This window comes from Primulina huaijiensis, chromosome 12 (assembly GCF_012295235.1).
Source record: "Primulina huaijiensis isolate GDHJ02 chromosome 12, ASM1229523v2, whole genome shotgun sequence".
Taxonomy (NCBI): domain Eukaryota; kingdom Viridiplantae; phylum Streptophyta; class Magnoliopsida; order Lamiales; family Gesneriaceae; genus Primulina; species Primulina huaijiensis.
The window spans coordinates 15,330,767-15,345,084 of record NC_133317.1 but is presented as its reverse complement, the minus strand read 5'-3'; positions in this window follow the sequence as shown (position 1 = coordinate 15,345,084).

The window sequence follows — 14,318 nt, the reverse complement described above, 5'->3', positions numbered from 1 at the left end:
GAGTCACTTTGGCACATTGCACCGTAAATTCTCGTACGACTTCTAAACTTAACCAAATCACGAACGGTTAAAAACACGACCTCCATAACACATTTGGGCATGTCTTAGTCCAAGGCTAATGGCCACAGGCCAACCAAGAACCAAGAACAAGACCCAATGGAACTCACACCAAAAACTTGAACAAAAATATTCTCGCACAATTAAGACAGCTTGAGCGGTTTTACGAGAAAAATCATAACTCTTTCGTTTCTTATCGAAAAAATACGAATTTTATATCGAATCGAAGATAACACAATAAACTACAGTTTTTGTGTTGAAAGCATTTTCAGAAAATGGACGGATTGATACGAGAATCTAAAACTTCGAAAGATCAGATATCAAGAGCTTGCTGTCAAAATATTATTCGGACAGATTGTGCGATTATGCAAGAAAAATCATATCTCTCTCATTGCTTATTCAAAAATTATGAATTTTATATCAAATCGAAGATAACACAATAATAAACATTTTTTTTGTTCAAAGCATTTTCAGAAAATGGACGGATTGATACCAGAATTTAAAAATCCAAAAGATCAGATATCAAGAGCTTGCTGTCAAAATATTCTTCGGACAGATTGTGCGATTTTGCAAGAAAAATCATATCTCCCTCATTACTTATTCAAAAATTATGATTTTTATATCAAATCGAAGACAACACAATAAACTACAACTTTTGTGTTGAAAGTATTTTCAGAAAATGGACGGATTGATACCAGAATTTAAAAATCCAAAAGATCAGATATCAAGAGCTTGCTGTCATGGAACCGTGATTTTACTAGTTTGATTGCTGTCAAATAATGGATCCAATGGCTATGAGGCTAACCATGGTCCATGCTAGACATGTTAAGGTGTTGTATGAGTCATGGCTAAGGGCCCTTAGCCAACCATGAAGCATACAAACCCATAAACCAACAACGAACCACCCACGCAAAGGTTACTGTCAAACGCGACCAACCTGAGTTGTTTCTGTCCAAACGATTTGGGACATGGCTCAAGCCACTTGGGGACAACTTGACCACGTCCTATGCTTGCTAGGGAAGGGTCCTAGCCATGGCTACTGGCCCTAGGCCAGCCATGGCTCGAACACTATCCTACGAAACCCATTGACAGCAAATGAACCCCAAATGTGACACTTGTTTCTTACCTACTGATTTGAGCACTTAACTTACGGTTTTGGGGCTTTAACCCTTGATCAAACTTGACCCTAACACACCCTAGGACAAGACCATAAGCAGCCTTGGGAGCCTAGGAACCGAGCCAACCTGAAAATCAACAAAACAAGCAAGGGCCGTGACCTGCACAAGACGGCCGAGAATGGACTATGGTTCTCAAAAATATTTTCTTGTGGTTTCTTGCTATAAAATCGAATCCATGCACATATATCATACTAAAAATATGTAATACACTTGATTGATGATAAAAAGGAAGAAAATACACATGCCTTAAGTTGTTTTTACAATAAACAACACAATACGTCAGATCGGGAGACACTGCAACGGAAATGAAGAAACTTTGCTAATGTTGTTGTCTTGGCCAAGAATGGGGGCTTCTAAATCTCCTAATTTTTGTGCTAGGGAGCGTGGAGATGGTGGTGAATGCTTGTGGTCAAATAAGGTGGTGCATTGGGAGTAAATGATGTCAAGTTGGGGGACATGCATGTTGAATGGTTGTCATTTGCTTTCTTGTTGTTGGGGTAGTTAAATGGTGTCAAGTTGGGATTGTGTGGAGTAGAATATGACCGAGAGTTGGCTACCCAATTGTGTAGGATTTGTTTAAGTTTTGCTAAATAGAATCCTAGGTTAGATAAGCTTGATTAAAAAGTAATTAAGCACAATCTAGATGAATTAAGAAGTCTATAATTAAATTGGTGATTAATTAATTAAAGTAGACTTAAATCCACTTGATTTCAACAAAATAAATTATTTCTTAGCTTGAAATAAATTTAGGAATATTTTTGGATCATAAAATTTATCTCCGATTTCCTATCTCCGGTCCGGTCTCGCGTATATATCTAAAAAGCTAAAATTTGAAATACGCGATTTAAAATCCTTAAAAATAACGTAAATGATTTAAATGCAATTAAATCTACAATTTCTTAAAATAATAACCATTTAAAATTAAATAATAGAAATTTTGCACATATATACGCATATTGGTTGTTTCGGTACTACAACACTACAGTTGGTATCAGAGCCGACCTCTCTTAGTACGGTGTGGTTCGGGGACGAACCAAGCGGAAGCTGGTGGGCATGTGAGGCCCGGGGCCGAAGAGGGCGGGGGGTGATCGCCGGTGCCATCAGTTGCACGGACAATGAGCGGTTCCTGGCAGGCTTCTAGGTGGAGGGAACATGAATGAACCAATCCCACACGGGAATGAGAGGGATTCCGAGACTGTTCAATGTAATGGACTGTACAGTTGAAGAGGGCTTAAAAAAGATTTGATTTGTACTACTCATATCACGAAGGTGCATCTTCTTTTCGGTAGCTCATCACATAAGAACTCCAAAGTTAAGCGTGCTTGTCTTGGGGGAATTTTGGGATGGGTGACCTCCTGGGAAGTTTCTCAGGGTGCGTGTGAGTGAGGACATAAGCACGCTGGAAAGACTCGTCTTGGTACAGTGAGGACAGTCGTCGAATCTGGGGCGTTACACTACCAATCAAACAAATGTCATGTGCATCAATATCAAACAACAACTCATGCAATGGGTGTAGGATGAAAAATTAATTCTCTTTAAACAGGTATTCATCATGAACAAAAAAATAATCATGTTCACCCTTGCACCTCTCAAAACCATCATCAAACCTACATAAATCATGCAAATAGAACACACTAAATGTACTATCCATGTAATATCTCATCTCATCACAAAAATCTAAGTCTAAGGTATACAAACCATTGTAGCAAGCAAACCCCACCAACTTTGTAAATAGTGAGACATCAAAATTCATAGTAGGTAAATGCAATTCATCCATGGTCTCAAATTCATAACAATCAAGGAATAAGAGTAAAGTTACATCCGACCCCTTAACCACCACATTTGCAAGATATTCTCTAAGTTTTGGGAAACGATACAACAAAGAAGTAAGATAAGGACGGAAGTAATACCTCATGGTTGTTTCGTTGGTAACTAACCTTACCTCACTTTGATTGCTCTCGAAGTCATATGGATCATCCCATGGCTTTCCAAAATCATCAACACTTGCTCTTCTCCTCATCATGAGGGCGCCAAAGTCCTGCAAAGAAGAATTAATACTGCTCGGGATTGAACCGGCTATATCATCACTAGATATATAAAGCTCATCTTTGTACAAAGGTACTTGGAAATATTTATACAAAATTAAATCACGCTCATATTCACTCTTTTGGCCTTTAATTTATTTTCTTTTTCTCTTCTTTTGGCCTCTTTTGCATTTTCTTTTTCTTTTCTTTCTATGGCCACCTCACTCTTTTGATCACTCATTATTTCAGCCATTTTAAATTCTTTTTCACTCTCACAATTAAATTGCAATTGATCATCAGTAATTACAATTGAAATAGGTTGATCAAGAAAGGTACATGATGAATCATAACATGCGTGCAACAAATTATTACTACTTTCTTCTTTCTCCTCCTTAGCACACACATTAGAAGCAAATTCATCATCTAAGGATTCAACATCAATGCTCATTTCAACTCCACACTCGACTGCAACCTTAGATTCACAATCAACTCTGGAATCCAGTACATTCACCTCCTCATTTGGACATTGGCTAATATCATGTCCAAACTCTAGACACCAAATACATTGAATATCATAAGTACTAACATTTGAAATTTTAGATGTACCTTGATACCCATGCTTCAAAACCAACTTCGGTCTAGTCTTGACCTTCTTCTCTTCACTCGACCTTCGTGCGGATGTCAAAAACTCATTCCACGAGTCACTTCCCTGCCTATCACTCGATTTGCACCTCCTATCATTACCCGATACCAGGCGTGGTGCTCCACTCTCCTTGACTCTCCTAGCCCAGTCAACTTCACGTGGATCATCCATTCCGCACCGCCTATATTTCTCACGAAGGGGCTTAAACTCCTTCTCCCACATTTTATCCAACCCCCTTAACATTGTTTGAAATTGACGATCGTCAACCATTATACCTGCAAGAAAAGGTTAGTATAAAACAATAAAAGAATAAAGTTTCCTCACCACAAATTCTCACTAGTCACTCCAATGAAAATTCACTCGCACTCGTCTTTTTTCCTCACCACAAAACCTCACAAATCACTCCAATGAAAATTCACTCCACTCAAATATTTTCACTCTAAGTGAGAATTCTCAAGGGGGCGCTTAAGTCTCGTGGCTTCCACGTATCAAACTTATGAGATCAATCCTGTGACGCTTGAAATTCGACTCACTTAGACCACACAAGAATAAGCAACTTTGGAAATTGACTAAAATGCTACTAAATGACAAGGACAAACTTAACGCTGAAATATAAGCTCTAAAATTCAACAAACACCATATTCAAATTTTTTCGGGTGAACAGTACCCCAACAGTGCCGTGAACAGTAAATACGGAGGATGAACAGTAAATACGAAATTGAACAGTATCGTGAACAGTAAATCCGATTGCGATGAACAGTACAACCGACAACGAACAGTGTCGTGAACAGTAAATAGGGCGGATGAACAGTAACCTCGAATTTTTTCCCGTGAACAGTAAATCAGAATTTTTTTTTTTAGATTCAACAAATAGGTAGAAATCGCTACACGAAAATCGATATTGAAAATTCTACGAGGAATTGAACGGATACGCTTACTTGAATCAAAACCAAAAGCTCTGATACCACTTGATACGATCCCGCCCACGGGATCTTTGATTTGTCCCGATCTTTGAAACAAGTAATTGATAGGTGTGATAATCGCGTCTAGATCACGCGGCCTAGCAACAATTAATCAACGATAGGAACAATCGCGTTAAAGAAAACCTCCAAAGAACTCGTCTTTGGCAACCCTCGTGATATTCGATTGACAAACGCCACAAAAGATAAATCTTTTGATAAGTTTGATTTGATACGACGCAAAAGTTATAACGAAACTTAAGCTTGTTTTTGAGAGAATTCTCAAAGAAAAGTTTTTATAAACTCAATAATTCAATGTCTACAATGATGAAATTTTCGTCCATATATTGTTACAAAATCAAAAAGATATGAAAAATCTAATTACCAAAACAATTAGGACTCAAAAATAGGAAACTAAATATTTTCTCGCGATTGGGCGGCGCTCGGGCGCGGGTTTCTACCGCTCGAGCGCGAGCTCTTCTGGACAGGTCGCGCTCGGGCGGTAAAATGTTACCGCTCGGGCGCCGATGCTTCTAGAGTTCACGTTCTGTACAGTGACTTCGGCGCTCGGGTGGTAGAATTTGACCGCTCGGGCGCGGAGGCTTCTGTTTCCCACTTCGTCTAACACTCGCACAACGATCCTTCCAATCCTTTGAACGCCATGTCCGACCAGATTCATATCACGGTTATTTGGTAACGGATTTGTGGTAACGGTAAGAATGAGAATATCCTGAGGGGAAAAGGCCCAAGAGGGAGCCCATTTATGGGAAAAGGCCCCAGAGGAAACCCCGACGATCGTATTTCTATTCGAATAATGATAGGCCAGGGCCCAGTTGACCGGTGAGAGTGTTGCTGGTGTCCTCCGCCGCCCAATACTATGGTTACATATAGATGGATCCATCGACTCTTATGATCATGATCAGGAAAGTCACAATTAACGATCTGAATTCAACAAAAGAAAAGGAAAAGGGAAAAGGAAAAGGAAAATGTTTATGATCATGTTAAATGTTTTATGTTATGATAAGGAAAAAGAGAAAAGATTAAGATTTATTTATGCATGTCATGAAATGTTATTTTTACCTAAAAGTATTTTCACTATTGCATGTGGTTTTATACGTATTATTTGTTATAAAGATTATGGTGTGTTGAGTCTTTAGACTCACTAGGTGTGATGGATGCAGGTGAGTTTGAGGGAGGTCTTGACGGATGATCTGACTGGACTGAAGGCGCAGACAACCCTAGGATCAGCGCTTCTATTTTTCTGCACTTATGTTTTTGACTCATGATTTACGTTAAAGATTTTAAGATTATTTAATTATGTTTTGAGAGATTTTTGTGAGGTTTAGTATGGGCTACACTTTTCAAACTATTGCTTTTTTTAGGTTTGGTAAAACATTTGCCGATTTCGTTTTATGACTATTTCACTTGATTTTTAAAATGCTAGTTGGTTGATGTTTTATTTTAAAGGGTAAAATATTTTATAAAAATATTTTCATGGGATGGACGAAATTTAGAAAAAAAAATAAAAATTCTAGTACTTTTAAATCAATAAAAGGGAGGACGTTTCGATATGAGTTTAAATCTGGTTGGTTGGTATGGGCTCTTCAATCATCTTGCTTTTACCTTTCAGTGAGGGCATAAGAAACGGTCAGCCCTGAAACAGTTGCATCCACTTTCTCTCGTATCACCACTCCCTTTGGTCTGGCAAAAGGTAGTGCAGTTGGGTCGGTGATATTGATCAGTGGTGCTTTTACTCCAACTTGTTTCTGTTTATCACCAGATTCGGTGATAGTCTTCTTTGAGGGAGCAGTTGGAGGCGGTAACTACTATTCAGTTGATGATGCAACTGGAACTGCCGTGATTGTTATTGTACTCATAGGCTGTTCAGCTCCAGTTTGCCTCAATCTGTCTGCTGGGATAGTTTCCAAAGCAGCTACTGGTTTGGTTTTCTGGGTCCTTGGCTATTTCATAATTTTCGGAGATGGAGTTTTCTTCGATTAGTTTCACTAACAATCAATTTCCTTTTGATTGTTTTCTTCTGAGCTAAGACCTTGGTCTTCTTAACTGATTTGGGAGCTGCCTTCATCCCAATCTCCTTCTTCACTTTGACAAACTGCTCAGGAGACATGTCCAGCTTGGTCTTCGGTGGCTGAAAATTCTTGGCAGTGAAGACTTTGTATTTGGATGTGTTGGGGATCGATATAGAGTTTAGAGGGGGGGTGAATAAACTTTTTTTTTTTCTGATTTTTTCTTTTGAAGTTGCTAAAATCCTGTTAGAGATTGTAGCTAATCATGTTCAAGTGTGCAACCAACAAATCACAGAATAGTGCGGAAACGATCTGATGGTTCGGTAATTGAAATGATAAAAACAGTAGGCAGTAGACAGTAGTTGTTTATGGAAGTTCGAAGATAAAATCTTTTACGTCTCCCCTTCTTCTGTTTCCAGAAGGTATCACTAAAAGACTTTGGATTTTACAGTACACACTCATACACACCCACTTCAGCAGGACTTACCCTCTGCCTACTGAAACTCTTAGTGTATCAACACGATAATATATAATCAAGGTTCTGGAAAAGACTCTTTTCCAGATTACAAACTCTTCTCAAGAAGATATGAATAGTGTGAACTGTTTATGAAGAGTATAAGAAATAGCAGCACAAGATGATCTTCAACCGATAAGATATATGCTATGAAGCGTGTGCTACTTTTCTGTATGTCAAGATTTTTGTGGGATAGGAGAGTTTTTGTGCTCAAATCAACGTTGTTAGTATTGCAATCAGTCTTGTCTCTATCTCTTTATCAACGTTGTTCTTGTATATTTATAGAAGTTTTGATCCCAACGTCTATAAACAAAACAGCTTCTTTGACTTCTGATATATTCAGCTTTAATACCTGAAATAGGTCCTGCAGAAAAGCTTCAAAACAATCAGTCTTGTTTTATACCAAAATTGGTAAGACGTAATAAATAGCTCTATACAGCAGTAATGGTGCAATTAATGCTAGTACTTGATAAAGTAACGGTAACATTTAAGGCTAGTTCTGTTTATGCGAAAGACGTTAAGTTACTTCGGTTTGGACTGAATTCTGCTTCTGTTTTCCTAGAATTCTAAGTTCTGCTTCTGGTTATCTTAGAACTTTAAGTTCTGCTTCTGGTTTTCGTTAGCTGAAGTCTACTGCTTTTATATTGCCTAAAAATCTGCTGATTTTAAATCTCATTGCTCATCGCCACAATTAAGTTATGTCTAACAATTTCCCCCTTTGTGGTGATGCCAAAATCTGAATATTAGCAGAAAAATAATGACAAGATAAAACATAGTTATATTAAGATAATTAACTAAAGTTTTAATTATCGGTGCCAATGTCCCTGTAAATGGTTTCTTTAGCATCTTGATATCTTCTGGCAGAAGATTCTGCTATATCTCCAGTTGTTCTTCCATCTGGTTCTGCTTCCCCCTTTTTGGCATCAATGGCCAGTAACCGAGACAGCAAACCATCCATACAGCTAGAAAGATTGAGAATACCATTGTTGAGCATTTCCAGATATGGTGCCTGATTAGATACTCGTTCATTGAGAGCATTGAGAGATTGAGACTGGGACTCAATCTTGGCATCCATAGATTCCAAGGTGGTGGAGACTGAACGAATAACCTCATCATGGTCGGTGAGTCGTTTGAGTATTTCAGTTTGACCGAGTACGATGATGCATTGGCTTCTGGAAACATTTTGTTGAAAGACAATGGTCTCAGCATACATTTTTCTCACAGATTCTGCCGTAATAGTTAGTTCCTTAGATATGCGGTCTCCAAAAAACATAGAACTACTGACTTCTCCAGCATGTTCACGAGATAGCTCCTTTACTATTTCAGAGAGATTGTGGAGATCCTTTTGCAAAGTATCAATCTCAAATTCAATATCAAACCGTTCCGGTTCTGGAGATGGAGTTCTGGTGAGCATACGCTGCTTGAGTTCAGTGGTACGAGCAGCAGCTGAGTCAGAAATGGATAAGACCAATGCAATAGAATGTTCTAGTTCTGTTGGAGCAATGGGAGGAATCACATTCTTTGAACCAGCAGAGGTGCCAGGTTCAACAGGGCTCAAGTCTAGAGCGGCAGATACAGGAGGTGCTACATGAGTTTCCTCATCAACAGATGGAGCAACAGAAGTTTCTTCAACCATAGGTTCAGGCACCGTACTATCATCTTGATGAGTAGCTTCAATGGTCTCCGGTGGTTGCTCTGAAGGGATAGAGTTAGATGGCATATTCAGTAGATCTTTTATTTCTGCTTGATATTCAGCAGAAAAGTTCTCAAGATTTGGTAAAGGATTTTCATCTGATGTTTCCACATGCTGAGGTTCAATTTGAGCTTCGGAGAATACCACTTCATTAGCTTGAGTTAGTGGAGGAGCAGCTGCCGTCGTAAGAACAATAGACTGAATTACTTCATCCACTGAAGCTAATTCTCTAACAGAGATCAAAGATGATGATTGAGCAGGCAGGTCCGGTGATGCAGGAGTACTAGAGACCTTGGCTCCGGAAGGAACTGTGATCCTTTCCTCAACTGTCTGTGTCTGTAGAAGTTCGGGTACCATGCCTAACCTGTAAGGCAGAGGCTTAGTAAAAACCTGTTCTTGAGCTCGAATTTGATCAGCCAAAGTCTGCAGCTGATCAGTCATAAGCTGAATGATATCCTGGTCATGAGGAGCTGTAGGACTCATTGGATCAAAATTTGACTTTAAAGATGTCAACACAGAGTCCATCGCCTCTTGTTTCAGTTGATCAAGGATATAATTTCTCCGATTCATGGCTTCAATAACATTGTTGGTTTTTGCAATAGCAAAAACTCTTTTCTCATGCTTCACGATCTGAGCAAACACGCCTGTAGTGCGTAAGTGAGTGAAAGGGTGAAATGCTCTCATCTTTAGCCATTCATCAAAGAACAACATGTCTTCCCTTGCAGATTTTTCAATCTCTTGAAGATGAAGTTCAATACCAGTTTGCACTGAGGTTTTGGGGCGTTGAACTTGATGTTCATCAGACATCTTTTCCTTTCCTTTGCCTATAGGAATAGGCAGTGAGGTTCGAGTAGTTGATGATCCGGCCAACGACTCTCGAATCACAACTCCAGTAATAGGTCTAACAATAGGTTCTGATGTTGATGTTGGTGGAGAAGTGATGACCGCTGGTTTGATGAAAGAGGAGGTAGTAGTTGGTTGTGAAATAGTAGAAGTAACTGCTGGTTGGGAGGGAGTTGCTACTGGTTCCGAAGCAGACTTGGTTTTGGTTTGAGTGGCTTCTGGAAATACTTGTCTCAACGGAACAGTATCCAGATCAGCAATGGCCACATTTTTCTTGATACGGATGGTGGTTCTCGACTTCTTTTTGCTGGGTGTTGCTACTGGGAGAGATGCTTGAGTAGGAGCCGCTGATTCTTCAGATAAAGTTTTATCCGAATCAGTCAAAACAATTACTCTCTTCCTTTTGATTTTCTTTTGGGGAGCATGACCCTCAGCTAGAGTATCCCCAATTTCCTTTTTCATGGAAACAAATTCGGCCACAATTGGTTTAAGCCGCAAAGCAAGCACATTATCGGCATCGGCCATAGTTACAGAAGAAGCATCTTGATCAGTAGTGAATGGAAAACCAACATCCTTCAACATCTGACTGATTTGAACAGCAAAACCAGTGCTCTTTCGTGAAACAATTTCTCTCATAATTTTGAATAAAAACCAACTCCAATCCACCTTAATATTCGAGGTGATCGCCACCATCACCTGAACCTTTTCCTTTGTCAATCGATCAAAAGTACCAGCTTTGACAAGGAGTGCCTTTGCCACAATGTCAGCAAGCACTTGGTATTCCATCTTCAGAAGCTTCTTGAAACATGAGGGAGAGAGTTCGTCTCCAGAAGTAGAGAAAGAAGTAAGTGCAATAGACATTTCTTTCTTTGAGATACCTGATAGGTCAGAGGTGCCTGAGAGTGGAAGAAAGAAGGTTGATCCAAGTAATGGAGCATCAATAGCAATAGATGCATCTCCCTGAGAATGAATTATCTGTCCATCTTGAACAGTTACTTTGGCAAAGAATTCCAGAAATACTGTCTTATAGATGATGGCAGGTGCTTCCAAGAATCTTCGAAGGCCTGATTTTTCAACAGCCTTAAACGTTTGTACAAGTCCTTCATCTTTAATAGTAAGTACTGATGAAAAATTAACTTGATAAGCGTTGAAAGTGTAAGCTCCAGCCATTTTTCTGAGATAATTTCGTTGAAGATTATGTTAGACAAGAGAAAGCAGCAACAAGAGAGTCTGGAATCGTAAAGGTGAAAAGAAATAAAAAGCGGTTAATATTCAAAATGTACAGCCGTCAGTGTAAACACAAGGACACGTGTCAGTATGTTTACGGTTGAATATTTGAAAGGTTATGCAGAGTGTCAGAAAAGTTATTTTTCAAAAATGAAAAAGAGTGGGCTGTTTAATGAGTTACTGAAACTAATCAGAAGAGGATTTGTCGTATTAGGATAATATCTACTGGAAGTTATAAGGTGCTGAAGCATTGTCAGCATTCTTGACAAAATCCAGTAGATAATTTGTCTTATCGAACAGACAAAACTCTCTTCTGCTTCTGATAAAGCACGAAAATATGAAAGATTACTGTTACCCCAGAATCTATGCAATAAATTCGAAGATACGAAGTCTGAAAGAATAATAAATGATTCTTGGTATTCGTGCAGACAGTGAGCCGTCGCTTCAACTTCTATAAATACCTGCAATTTTACAAACTGAGTCATTCATGCTTTTATCAAATCAAAACAAATGAGTAGTTCAAGTGACTTCTCGGAGACTTCTCCTGAGTCTGAATCAGCTGAGGAACTCCAAGGACAACTTCCAGCCTCTCGTAAGCAGAAGTTTGAAGATATTCTTTTTCAAGATATGAAGACTTGGAAGAAATTCCTTGGCATATAATCTGCACAATTAGTTAGATTGTTCTAAATTATTAGGTTTATACTGTGGAATTATCCCATTCACAAATCATGACCATGCAAAAAGAGGGGATTCCAGCAGTTTTTAGTTAGATTCCTGTTGAAGTACTCAGTGCTACTGAAGTACCTCAAACTGCTAATATCAACAAATGTAGTAGATAAACGCAATGTAATGTATCTGGTTTTATAAAAATTTCATTTTATCATATTTTCGTTTATTTACTGCTTTCATTGAAGGTTATAAAACAAGGGATACGAAAAACTTAGTCTGGGTAAATCGGATGAATCAAGAGACGTTTCGTCTGACTTGAGACTCTTCAACTTCTTCAATCATTAAATGTCACATGTCTATAAGTAATACAACAAGAATGTTAGATAATATCAGTTCGATATGTCTAGTTTCAGCAATTCTGATGCTTGTAGCGGTACGCATGTCATTGTCACAGATGAAGTGTTTCCTTATCTGGAAGACTTGAAGAAGACTATTGAAGAATATATCTTGGTAAAAGTCATGTCTTCATGGTTCAAGATTCAAGATCTTCAGAATTCTTATCAAAATGGTTTGGCATTTACTTGTTCACAGAGAGCAGTAGCGAGAAGATACTAACAACAATTTGATGTCAATCATGTTACAGAGCTAGCAACTGATCAAGTTCTTCTGCATGCGATGCTGTGGAAGGAGTGGCATCAGCTAGAGAAGATCTCTTCTGCTGAATCCTTCACTAGTTTAAGAATCCATGAACTGAATAATTGGATAGTTGAGTGGCAGGAATTTGTAGGTTCTGAACTGGCTGCTGTAACATGGCATAGATTATTTCCTCAATAAAATTTTAGTAGATGTAATTTTGTTTTCTTATTCTTCTGCAAATATTCTACTGTTAAATTTTGACAAATAACAATTAAGTTAAATCAATTAAACCAAGTACATTTCGAAAGTAAGAAAACTTATTCTCAGGCAGAGATTTTGTAAAGATATCTGCTGCTTGTTGATCAGTCGGAACGTATTCTAGACGAATATCCTTCTTCTGTACATGATCTCTGATAAAATGATGTCTGATATCTATGTGCTTCGTTCTGGAATGAAATACTGGATTTTGCGTGATTGCAATAGCACTGGTATTGTCACAGAGGATGGGTGATTCAGAGGCTTGAACTCCATAATCTTTGAGTTGTTGCTGTATCCACAGTATTTGAGAGCAGCAAGATACTCTGCTTCTGCAGTAGACGTGGCTATGGAAGTCTGCTTTTTACTGAACCAGGAAATCAACCTGTCACCAAGAAATTGACAAAAACCACTAGTGCTTTTCCTATCCAGTTTGCATCTTGCATAGTCAGCATCTGAATATCCAATAAGATTGAATGACGAGTCCTTGGGATACCATAGACCGACATTCTGAGTACCCTTTAAGTATTTTTGAAGACGCTTAGCAGCAATAAAATGAGATTGCTTATGGTTAGTCTGAAATCTTGCGCAAATACAAACAGCAAACATGATATCAGGTCTGGTGGCTGTGAGATATAATAATGAGCCAATAAGACCACGATCCTGAGTTACCTCTACTGAGTTTCCATTTTCATCTTTGTCAAGTGTAGTAGATGAGCTCATTGGAGTGGAAGCAGCAGAGCATGTTTCCATACCATACTTTTTCAGTAATTCTTTCGTATACTTAGCCTGATTTATGAAGATTCCTGTTTCCAGTTGCTTGACTTGCAGTCCTAGGAAGAATGTTAATTCTCCCATCAAACTCATTTCAAATTTATCTTGCATCATCTTAGCAAACTTTTCACATAGTTTGGGGTTAGTTGACCCAAAGATAATGTCATCAACATAAATTTGTATTAACAAAATGTGCTTATTCTTAACAAACGCGAATAAAGTTTTATCTACTGTGCCAATGGTGAAATCTTGATTAACAAGGAATTGTGATAGAGTGTCATACCATGCTCTAGGTGCCTGTTTCAGACCATACAGAGCTTTGTGTAATTTGAAAACATGATGTGGTAGAAAATGATCGATGAAACCTGGAGGTTGTTCGACATAAACTTCTTCTTGCAGTAAGCCATTTAGGAAGGCACTCTTCACATCCATCTGATAAACTTTAAAATTTTTGAAAGCCGCAAAGGCTAAGAATATTCTGATGGCTTCAAGCCTTGCTACTTGTGCAAAGGTCTCATCGTAGTCTATTCCTTCTTCTTGCCTGAAACCATGAGCCACTAGTCTTGATTTATTTCTAACTACATTTCCTTCTTCATTTAACTCGTTTCTGAATACCCACCGAGTTCCAATGACTGCTTGATGAGTTGGTCTAGGTACAAGAAACCATACATCATTTCTTTTAAATTGATTCAGCTCTTCTTGCATTGCTTCAATCCAACTAGGATCCAGAAGAGCTTCTTCAATCTTCTTTGGTTCAACCTGAGAAATAAAAGCAGCATGCATATATTCATTAAGCATTTGTCTTCTTGTCCTTAAAGG